The 12,640-nt window shown below is 39.5% G+C and overlaps 1 pseudogene; it reads right to left on the bottom strand.

The window, feature by feature from the left end:
• Positions 1-6,861: 6,861 nt before the first annotated feature.
• Positions 6,862-8,470, bottom strand: LOC109469373 (annotated as a pseudogene).
• Positions 8,471-12,640: the final 4,170 nt, after the last annotated feature.

Here is a 12,640-nt window from a genome sequence, read left to right as displayed (position 1 = left end):
AAGTATGAAGTAATGACACAAATGTTGTACAAAATGACAGATTTCCTCATCCAGAATATTGTTTTGTTTTGCCGGAAACAGATTGGGGGGAAAGTGGTGAATGTGTGGCATGGGCTTTAGTTTTAGTAGCCTCCTGCACAGACTTTTTAGCAAACAGCGTATGCTTCTACGAGCGTTGCACTAGCTACATACTGAGCTCTCCTCCGAAAAGAAACCGCTGGTAGAAGCAATCGGTCTGGGTGCCATTTTTTCAGAGGGAGGGGGGGGGCATAGTTCTAAATGTGTGCGATCTATCTACGTGTGATCTGAAAATTTGCCCCCCCCCCAAAAAAAAACGCCGACCGCTCCCAAAATGCCGGCAAAGAAGGCTATCAAAAATGGCACCCAGGAGGCTAGGGTGCCATCCTTTTATAAAAACGAATGACTCTCAGGCTATTGAAAAGAAACAAATGCTGCCCGCTAAAAAGTCTACTATCGACAATACGGAGCCGGTGGTAACTCTGGAGGACGGCACCAAGGTTACTGAAGCTCCGCGACTCAAGACAGCATAATTAGTATCAGCTCATATATCGGCTTCTGTTTACGTTTATATAAAATTCACTTTACAGTCTGAGGTTGCCATCGCTACAAGTTGCCATAGCTTAAGTACAGAAGGGAAAGAGGGGATATGATCCAAGTATACAAAATTATAATGGCACACGAGCGGATCAAACCTGAAAATTTCTTTCAAACCAGGCAGTGCGAGAAAACCAGAGGGCATAGTTTGAAGCTAAAGGTGCCGATTGCTAAAACAACACTGAGACACCATTCCTTTGCAGTAAGGACTGTACAACCTTGGAACTCCTTACCTAGTACAGTTGTGAAGGCTGAAAGCGTTAACAGTTTTAAGACGAGACTGGATGACTGTTGGAGCAAGAGAAAATACCTAGAGTGAGGAGAGTGTGACTACAGGCTGATAGCCTTCTACACTGAGGGTTTCTCAAGGTATTCTCAAGGTACAGTCGAAAACCAGTGAACCATGATTGAACCTCCCGAACGTTAACGCCCCGGGAATCCGAACTGTCCTAACGCCAGCCTTGTTTGCGCCGACCCTCTCCGTGTAGCCTCCGTAGCAGGCTTATAGAACTGGGGGTTTGATGGTCTATCTTCGGCTGTTTTCTGATTAGCGCAGTTCTAAAAAAACGGGGGTAATTCAACAAAGCCGGCTATGTTGTTTATATACAATCAGAAAATAGCACATAAAAGACCATGAAGACCCCCAAACCCCTAGTTATTGGCATGCTATGGAGGCTATTGTAGGCATGGTCGGAATATTGTAGTTCGGTTCCGACTGTTCCGAAAGGCGACGACCGTTCTGAAAAAATGGCGAGACGGAAATTTGCGTCGGCGGGCGTTCAGGTAGCATTCAGGAGGAAAATTCATGGATGTTTCACAGGGGCTTTAGAGTCTTGGGTGTCGGCGGTAGGTTCTATCAAGGACATTATACATAATGTCCTTGGTTCTATCGCAGCCTACTTGAAAATTCTACGACAACAAAATCGTGCGACAACATACGGCGACTGTACGTGTCACCGCCCCAACGCTATAGAAGTTTCGAAGTGGCTACCTTGAAAATATTCTCACCTGCATTCTTGTAGACTGTTGTGCAGTTAGTGTCTGTCGCACCCTGGTCTGCAACAGTAACATATGCATAACTGACTGGAAAACCGGTTAATCTACACATGTGCCTTGTGGCCATGTAACGGGGTTAACGTTACATTGTGTGAAACCAGTGAACGGGAAACTGTGGCGTAACAATGTGATAGGACCATTAATTATAACCAACCCCATATAAGACATGCGGGCCTTATCACTCTATCCATTTCTTCGGAGACATCCGAAACAATAAAGCCCCGGTATATGCTACTTTTGGCATTTTGGATTTAATTCTCAGTCTGTGAATCTACACTATAATTTATTCCTTTCAAATCAGTCAGAAAATTCAGGCAGGGTGTTACCGGCGCTGATGACTCATTACGTGGTAGCATTTTGTCATAATCTGCTTGGCAGGCCTCTACGGGCGTTTTTTTTTACTATTTTCTGTAAAGAATACGGAATTCTTTCTGGTCGCTATTGTACTCAATATTCATAACTCAGTCATTAGACCACGGCGTTGTTCAGAATTTTTCGTAGTCATTATCAGCAGACGAAAGATGGTGAAATCAAAACGCCATTTGAAGCCTGATTTGGAGGCTATACCTAGGTAACGTAAGGTCATGTGATGATAGGGCGAAGTGCTATTTGTCAGCAGTCCACCCAGTCCTGCTGAACATGGCGGGGAGTTTATAATTTGAATAGGAAATTTTGTCCCAATGTGATGCACGAATTAAATCCAGCCCGTTCAATTTTATACTTAAAAGGATAGTCTGGGTATTGTGTTACAATTCTCCATCTTTAAAGTTAACGGGCCATGTTTAGTTCAATGCCAGGAAGACTTTCCTTATGTTGGCAATCGGTAAAGCAGCCGGTTTTCTTACCTCTTTTCCTTAATTATTCCCCCCGTGGCTCCTTAATTTAAAAAAAAAGCTCAGGCTAGATAGGATTAACTCAGGTGAAAACGAGTTTATATATCTGTTTAACCCTAAACAGTACACCTGGGGTCCACGCGGACCCCAGCACTATATATTATGTAATATTTTTTTTTGTTTGTTTCTGAAGATTTTTTTCTGAAATTTAAGGTAATTGTCACCCACAAAGTTGTCCCTCAATACAGTGCAAAAAATTCTTTTCCCCCATTAAGAAAAAAGTTATATCTGATTTTCTTTTGGGTTTTCTAAAAATTAGAAAAACTGCTCTGGCGCGGACCCCAGGTGCACAGATTAGTCAGTCCGGGAAGGTGTACTTTTGAGGGTTAAAAATGACTTTTAAAAATTGAGTATTTCGTCACCATCTTGTGATTGTTTAATTGAAAAAGCAGTATTTTTGCCAATACATGTAATTTAATGTGTGTAGCAGTGCTATATTGAGCTGTGGCTAAAACAGGATGGCAAAATCTGTAGCGACACTGGGACTGTCCCTGTCTAAACTAACCAACACAGTCGTGTCTATCAATGCATTAATGCACATCATAATGAAAAATGGCATCATGAAAGTTCACCTGTGTTGGTAGTAATCATAGTAAAACGTTAAACTTTAATTTATGCCAACTCACAATTTACAGAGATCAAATTTTCAGCGACCACTGTCGCCTTCATCAGGATAATTAATGACCAATCACTTCACGACGTGAATTTGCGAGAGCCACGGTCAAACCGTCTCTCTGGACAAAGTTAGAATACTGGACACTGAACAGGACTGCTTTTTAAGAGGCATTAAGGAGGCCATATATATCAGAGCACTTCAGCCTTCACTTAATAGAGATGGTGAACGATATAAACTCCCTGGCCAGTAAAATCTCGTTTGAATAACGGTCACGTGTTTGTAAACCGTAACTCTCGCGAGATCACGTTGTGAAGTGATTGGTCATTAATTATCCTGATGAAGGAGACAGTGGTCGCTGAAAATTTCATCTCTGTAAACTGTGTTTTGGAATAAAATTTAACGTTTTACAATGAAAAGATGTCTATGTTTGGAATAAACCATTCAGAAAGTAAGAGTACTAGTCTAAATTTAGATTACCTAACGTATTTCCATTGCTATTAATAATGGTATTAGTTCATATTATCTAATTCAGTTAAGAACCACGAAACAATAAGTTGAACCAAGAGTGGTTATTTTTAGATAAACAATAACTAAGTCCAATTTAATGTACATGATAACAATTATTAGCCAAAAAGAACTAATAAAACAAGAATGTACAGTAAATTATTTAATCAATAAATGCCAAAAAATATAGGTAAGGCCATGTTGATTTGATTATATGGATGGGAAGTTATGCGAGCGTGGTAATAAAAAGTTTGGTAAAAATGAAAATTCCTTCACTATGAAAACTACGTGGTCATAAAAGTTGAACAATTGACTAAACACACATAGTATGATATGGTGAATCATGTTTAAGAAATTGTAAACTTTTTATTTTAATTTTTTTTCAGTTTCTTAATTTCCTGAATTAATTTCGGCATTCTATAACATTAGTATCGTTTTCCAGTAGTTTTTTTTGCAACATACGACTTTACCATTCTGTACGATTTACAGAATGGTTGAAAACTTCTTTTTGAACTAACGAAAATTCATGCGCGCGCGGATGCCATCCTTAGGCCACACCAAGTAAATTTTATGGATGACGTCCTTTGGAGACCCTAAATCTAATGCGAGAGGGCGAAAAAAAACAAGAAGGGCCCTAAAAAACAAGATGCCTAGGTTAGAAATATACTAAGAGACGACAAATGTTAGGACACAAATTGAATGAGGTGACACAGTGTAACAAGCAAGAAGTCTTATTCGTCATCAAAACAGCAATAAATCAGGTGGGGCAGCAATCGTCCTGTCCTGTTTCTTTCATCACATTTTTGCAGGCCTGCAGAAACAAAGCATGTGCTCTTTACCCATTTCGTGTTACGGGTTCACGTCAATCTAACGATTTGCGGCACTGTCGTGACTCTTTTGTCATAATTACAGGAAGCGGAATTTCTTGTTTTTTTTCTAGGAACAGGCCAAAATCAATGCGCGCGCGGACGTCATCCATAAAATTTACTTGGTGTGGCCTTATAACAAAATCAACATGGCCGTACCATACTGTACACAATAAATATAATGTCTAAGTCTAGATAAACTAATAATGTAAAGATAACATAGATAAATGAACACACTTACCTATAGTTTATTTTCCAAAATTATAGAAATAGCCGGGGATGCTATTAACATGTTGTGAATACTAGAGTTTTTTTAAATGTCACACATTATCATTAGGATTTTTTTATTTATATTTTAGGCCAACAGCACATATTTAAATAAAATGAATCATATACCATGTAGGTATTACACATACAAATATATACATTTAGCGCTATTAAAATTTAATTAAAAAAATTGCAAATATGATCATAACAAATATAATTCAAATTTGGTAAACACCTTAAAGCGCAACCCGCCAGGTTTGTGCCGTAGATACAAGCAGTAAAAGAAATGGAAACTCAAGATACCACGACATCAACCACAAGAACACTCTGCCTCCTTACACGGATTGTACAATGCATGGCAAACTCTTCAGTACTATATATCTAGCTAACATCTACTCTTACGTCTACAGTATTACCTACAAGTTTTATGTATCGAAAATAACATTATACTATTTCAAAAAAGGTAATATAGTACATGTATATATATGGAGCATGGCTTACATGATAATGTACATGTCTTGAGTTCTATATATCACTGTACAAACTAGAGTGTACATCAGTTGGTTGAATAGGATATAATATGATTTCTTTTATCTAAAGCATTGGATATATACTGGCCTATATACAGGGAAGTTTCGTCGGAACATGACATGAGTAGAGTAAAAGTATCTGAGATTGTTTAAGGTAATTATAAGACATGCGTACAAAGCGGCTGGTGAGTAGCCCCCAAAATTAAATAAGCGTTAAAAATAACCTTTAAAACTGAAATTAGCTTAAGAACTTTAAAACTCCTTTAGGGGATTTTATTGAATTTTTGCCATTTCAATGGTGGATTGTACGATGTAGGATTCTGAGTTTAATGTTTTTTTGCCAAGAAAATGAGTTTTTTTCTCGAAGTTGCCTTGTTATTGGGGATTATCTTTTGCCCCCCTAGATTGTGTTTCTTAGCCTCTTGGTATCGACATGAAATAAGGGGGTTATTGGTTGGGCCGGCTACTCTCTCTTCGCAGCTGAATTGTAAGGAATTTACAGTTATTAGGGCTTAATCGCAAGGATCTGGAGCGGCTGCCATTCGGCGCTAACTCGGGTCACCTCAATACGACCCCAGGTGCGGCCATGTTACTGGTTTGAACCACTCACACCGAGAAGGTCCTCTACTCTTTTCGATAAGTGTGGTGGGTTCTTTAACGTGCGTGGGGTATGGCTCTCCCAAATACGGGACCTTGTACCTCTATTTAGCGTCCTATTAGAAGGGACGTCTCAAATTGTAAAGGTACTCATTAACACCTGAGTAAAGTGAGGAAAGTCGTGTAAAGTGCCTTTCCCAAGGACACAATATCGGTGACAAGGTGGGGTTCCAACCCGGGACCTCTTGGTTCCGGGCCGAAGACGCTACCGTTTCGCCACACGACCCGACAGAGTTTAGAAACACAACTGTAGCTCGAGACTCGCAAATGATTGTAGGAAAATAATAATAAACAACACATTAAGGCAAGTTTGTGTGATTAAAACTTTTCAACGGTGAGGTATGATGCCCCCCCTTTTTTCATAGGTCTCACTGCAGAAGCCCAACTGTGGTGTCTCCCCTTACGTTATGTTAAAGACCTTAGATAGCAATGTTTTATCCAGAGTTTTGGGAACGTTGTATTGTATGTTACTTTTAATTATGCTTGAACCAGTTCGAGTCATCAGATTGTGTTTCTTTTTCAAAACATATTCCCAGTCCTGCCACTCCATTTTTAACTTTAAGCACAGGTACGGATCTATTTCAAATTCATCGTGCCAAGCTGTTCTGGGGATTGTCAGCCTTCCGGCTGTTTCGTTAACTTTACTCATGTAAGTCCCAACTTTCAGTAATGCGTTGCTACAGTATATAGCTGTTTTATCAAGGACATTTTCAAAATGGCTAACTTCTTGTTGAAAATCACCGTCTTCGTTTTGAATTTTCTGCCAGAGCGTCGCGTTAAAGTGATCGTATAACTCATAATCTACGTTGCTCCAGCGACGATGAGCCTCCACTAGACTGGCAGAGTTTGTTGTCGGTTTTTTATAACTTCGCAGATTTTTGGGCACGACGTTATAAAGGATGTCTTTTAACTTCCAACACATCATCCGCCTAAGCAACACAAGTGATTCCTGAAAATGTTCTAAAATGATAACCAAATCGATCTCACGGGATATCTTTTGAACATACTCATCGACAAAGGATTGGTCATCGAAAAGCCCCAGAGGAAACCCAAGATCGTACGCCATGAAATTTCTCGAAATCGTATGGGGAGCTCTTCTCTCGCGCGGGGTCACAAAAGGGATATGAAACTTCTTGGGATCTTTAAGAAACGAAGCAACAGGGTCTGCTCCTTTCAAACGAAACTTTCTGGCAAGGCCATACCAATTGAAAGTGGATCTAAGTTGATCGAGTGGATGTCTCAGTGTAGCGAAGTAAACAGTATCTTTAGGCATGATATGCTGTAACAACTCCCTATGATATACAGTGTGGTCGACTAGCACGTTAAATGCACCGTCCGCAGATGGAATAAAGTCCTCTTGTTTGAGGAAGTGGGGCCAGCCGACGTCACTCTTCCTATTCATGGGCAGAACGAAAGTCAAGTTGTGTTCGTAACCAAAGCGTTGGAAGATGCAGGTCGCCGTTGTTCCTCCTGCCTTGTGGACCTTCACGAACATGAAGTTCTGTTTGATGTCACAGATTTCTTCACCATGCTCTCCGGAAAATTTCCTGATAATGCATTTCAAAACAACATAGACTGAATTCCTATGTAATTATTTATAAAACGTACGAGTTATTCTGATAAAAGAGTTTATCATGTAGATAATATAGGGTTAATTACCCACCCTTAGGTGTATACGGTGTCATAATTAATGGTCGGTTCCTATAACCACCGAATAAACGACCGAGTCCGTGATTGGACGATGGGGGAAACGGAGCCTTCTGATTGGTCGGCGTTATCTGGCTATATGATAATGTGTATTCTGTACCACCCTCGGTACGTACCAGCCCGACCTCTGCCGAAGGGCTGAGGACCGAGGGTGATGCGGTATATACACCGTGTTGTATTTTATTCCACATGTAACCGGAAAATACACATTTCAATGCGATATGTGCAAAAATGATCCCTAAACCAAAAAAAAAAAAAAATTAACTGCATCAATTTTAACTTTCAGCAATGGTTCAAAAGTAACGCAATCCCCGCAGGTAAACGAGTTATGGAACAATGGATGAATGAATGATCATTTGGAAGCCCGTATGGTTCCGCGACCTCATACCTGCGCTAAATCATTATATACGTTAACCTTTATGATTGCCAAATTATACATCTCCCCTTGTCACAGTGATTATGCAAATAAGGCCATCATTAATATAAAAAAATAAAGAACAAAGATTACTTGTAGGAGTCGACAAAACATGGTTCTGATAAATATCTTTTAAGATATTATTTCTTATTTTCACAAACTTTATACAAAGTTATCTATGGATCACAAGTTACCTGTTAAGCATCTTGTGTGGTGGCACCTCGTGAGGTATCCATATACGGGTACCATCCCCGTACATGTTTGTAAACTTGTAGCCGGACAAAACACAGAAGATACAACCCAGTAAGGCCAAGCCCAAAGCCGTCATTCGAGCCATGTCTTCAACGTTGTCTGTCCTAGACAAAACATTCATGTACAGCAGTTATTAGAACATCGCTACAATAGCAAACAAGAGTTCCGAGATCTCATACCTCCATGAAATATGGGCTTGCTTTGTTCTCATTAATTATGCAAATAACCTCTACATTAACATCATATATGCATAGCGATGCAAACCTTTAAGTACCTTACATATGTTACGAGGTATAAAATTACCATCATTCACCAATAAGGATTAACAGAATTTTCACATTAATTATGCAAATTAGGTCATCATTTGCATAATTGGTATATGTTGATGTTCCGTGTGCCACAGATTACTAGTAAATGGATTACATGTATAGCAGTACCTTTAAATGAAACACTGTAATTATAGAATTTCCTCATTAATTATTCAGATTAAGTCCTCATTTGCATAATTTGCATTTAATCATGTACAACTGTCTCTCAGGTACCTACACACTCAAAAAATGATGAAAATACGTTGGTCCAATCTGGACTTATTGGCTTTGAAAGTTTTTACCAGAGACTAACCTGCAGTTCCAGAACAAGCTGCTAGGGGGACCAAACTTACGCCACTTATTCCTGACAGAATAAGCTATCTGTCACCAAAAAGTCAAGACCATAGCTTGTTCAGGAGAAAAGATACAAAAACCGGAAGTTCTGCTGCAGTACCAAGGTCATCCACCAGGAGGCCCATACTCGACCTTGACCTTTGTCTTTCCAAGACTTACCATCATACCAAATATCATCACAATCCATAAAGGCGTTCTGAAGTTATGCTGACTACAAAGTTGCGGAAACACACACACACACACACAGACATACAGACAGACACGCCAAAAACAATACTTCCATTTTTCATGGAGGTAACTAGAGTTACGTATACATTCACATAAAACTCCGGTTGAAAAAGAACTTCTTTATTTTCTAGGTTTCAAAAATTGATGTCTTGGTATTTGTGTTCATTTCTTCTTGGAAGATGAGATTTCTTGGTTTAAGATTTGAAATCTTTAAAATAAGCTACAGCTCCCGGAAATATCCGGGATAGAGATACATTTCCTGTGTGCAATGCCCGGATATAACCGGGATAGAGTATTCACATACAAAAAAAAAATAAAAGTCAAAATAGAAAGGCCGACATTTGCTTTGGAGCAAATTCAGCATGGCTCCACCACATTTTACCACATGGCAGGAAAAGAAGGGGAATACAAGGGAAACAATGTTTTACATCAATATAACTCAATATAATGCTGGTGTGTTACGCCGAAAGGCGGTTATACCGGCTATACAGATACAGAACTATAGTATGAAGTGACATATAACTACAAATGCAACAGTTGGACAGCTATCCCTACATTATTGATTTTATTTACATAATGCAAACTGTTGATTTTCAAGATAAAAAAGCGGTTATGCCCCACATTCCAATGCTTGAGCAGGAAAGTTTGACATACTTACCAAAACACTTCAATGCAGTACCTACTTTTAATATGGTATGCAGCTGTTCATAGAGTTAACTGAATCAAATTCCAACAGCCAATCAGCACAGAGATTAGAGGAAAGCTGCATGCCTATTGGTTCTTGCTCTGCATGCCAGACTGATGACTCATGGATAGTCATCCCCAACTATATCATAAATTGTGACCTAAAAAGGTCAAAAAGTCCCAAATTATACAAGTTTAAGGGAGAGTATGCCAAATATTACAATTAATTGTTGTTGTAAGATATATAAAGCATACCCACACCAAATTCCAGATGCTTTGAGTGTAATACCAGGTCTCCAGGCCAGGACCCAAAATGTACAGATTTTATCCGAAAATGGCCAAAAAGCCCTATTTTACACAATTTTTAAGCAATGTATGTCAAAAGCATTCTTTGTCCAAGGTATCCCCATGTCGAATATCAGGTCATTCGGATTTAATATTAGGGCACAAGAGCCAAAAATGTACATTTTTGTCCGAAAATAGCCAAAAAGCGCCATTTTTCACAATTTTAAAGTGGTGTATGTCAAAAGCTTGAATGAGTTTTGGAGACATATGTCCAAGGTATCCTAAAACCAAATTTCAGGTCATTTGGTTTTATGACCAGGTCTGAAAATGGCCAAAAACCCCAAGGAAAACAAATGTTCAAGAAAGAAGAAAAAATCCTGGGGGTATGTGGCTACTCTACCTTCATGCCAAATTTCATGTAATTGGGCCCAAAAATGAAGAAATTGAATCCATTTAATGAAATGGCAGGAAAAGAAAAAGAAACGTGAGGAAAACCAATATGACTACACCACATAGTACTCACACACACACACACACACACACACACACACACACACACACACACACACACACACACACACACTCACACACACACAACCAATCACTCACACACACACACACCCAATCACTCACACACACACACACACACACACACACACACACACACACACACACACACACACACACACACACTCACGCACACACACACACACACACACACACACTCACACACATGGATGGAATATTCTTTTTGCCTTCATGAGAAGGTTATAAAATCATTTTGCTTTAGTGTGGGTGACTTCGGATTTAGCGGAAAAACCCTTGAAGGCATGGTTCGACGTTCATGATGTTGGCAGGCAGGTTACCGGTATTAAAACCAACTCACTAGTGGCTTGTGGGGTAGTTCGATGGGCCTTTGTGTGTAAAAATTTGAAGCGGTAGTGGGTGTCTTTTCTCTAGGTTAAAGACCTTCAGGCCAACACGGACCGGGTTTAATGACCTCCAAGTTATGAAGGACAGCCTCAGAAGCGCCAGTCAGCGCGCCCAGCGATTATTGTATTAAATAACCACATAAACACTTTTGTAACCAGGTCATCTTAAACACATCTGGAAAATAAGAAGCTCGGTTAAAGAATCTACGAGCCCAAAGTAGCGTTTCAGGCAAAAAAAAAACAACAATCTCCATTTTCTGCCTATTTTGAACTCAGGCGACTTCAACCACCTTCTGACCTTGTTAAAAACCAGTTCTTCTAGTCGTCGACAATGTGCCCCTATACGAGGTTATCTTCGGTCACTGATGTTTCGCTAATAGACCATTTATTAAATGACTGAAGTAAAATTTTAGAAGGATCCTTTTTGCGTTAATATCAATACCTGGCTGCTACAGATTTTTTTTAAATTCAGTAACTGACGAGAGGTCCGACCGTTTTAAAAATCTACCAAGTTACTTAAGTATCTCATTATCTGGAGGTAAACCCCATTAAAAAAACCAAGGACAACTTGTTACAAACCTCTTTTTCCCAAAATTGATAAATAATAAAAGGCTTTGGACATCTGGAATCGCTTGATCGACAAGGTTTTGATGGTGTTAAAATTTCTTATCTTCCAGCTCGCTATAGAACCGTGTACAAGCTGCGTGTAAGCTTAGGAAAACAGTAAGCACGTTTGTAAAAAAGGCCAAGGACAACTTACTATATGCCTCTTCATTTTCTTGTAGCCACTCTTTTCTCCAAAGTATTAGATAAATGGCTTAAGACAGGAATCGTTTAAACGACTAGTTTTTGATGGTGATAAAGAAGTCTTCCAGTTCGCTGTTGGGCCGTGTAAGGTGTAGGTAGGAATAAGACAGAAGTACTCACCTACCAGTCACAAGAATCCTCAAAATATTTGCCAGCAATGATGTTTGGGAAGGTTTCCGTAAATCCTTAAATTTTCCTTATTATCCGTTACTACAGATATCAGTTTTCGCAGGTCTATAACCACCAAAGTAAAGCGTCAAATGGTTCCACCTGTTTTATCTGAAATGGCCTTCTGGTGTCTGAGACACAGCAACGCTTTAGGAAGACAGTAATTGCGCGCGTACACCAGAAGAACCGGTTTTTAGTAGCCGGCATCACCTTACCCAGCAATGTAGGGCAGATATCACAGTTATGGTTGGCCATAGGAACCTATTACACTAAAACAAGTTCCCATGATATTACTTTCTCACATTTTAATAAAAAACAATTCTGCACCAGAGAGTCTTTTTTACCTTACCTCACTACAGGGGACACTTCGTGTTTGTTGGTTTGTTTCTTAGCAGTTCAAGTTCTAGATGAGCAATTGTCTGGATTTTTTTGTGTAGTAAGGCCATGTTGATTTGATTATATGGATGACATCCTCCGGGAGCCCCAAAATTGATGC

This window comes from Branchiostoma belcheri, unplaced genomic scaffold, assembly GCF_001625305.1.
Source record: "Branchiostoma belcheri isolate BF01 breed outbred unplaced genomic scaffold, Haploidv18h27 scaffold200, whole genome shotgun sequence".
Lineage (NCBI taxonomy): Eukaryota > Metazoa > Chordata > Leptocardii > Amphioxiformes > Branchiostomatidae > Branchiostoma > Branchiostoma belcheri.
Note: the sequence above shows the minus strand (reverse complement) of the source record. Positions and strands in the feature narration are given on the sequence as shown.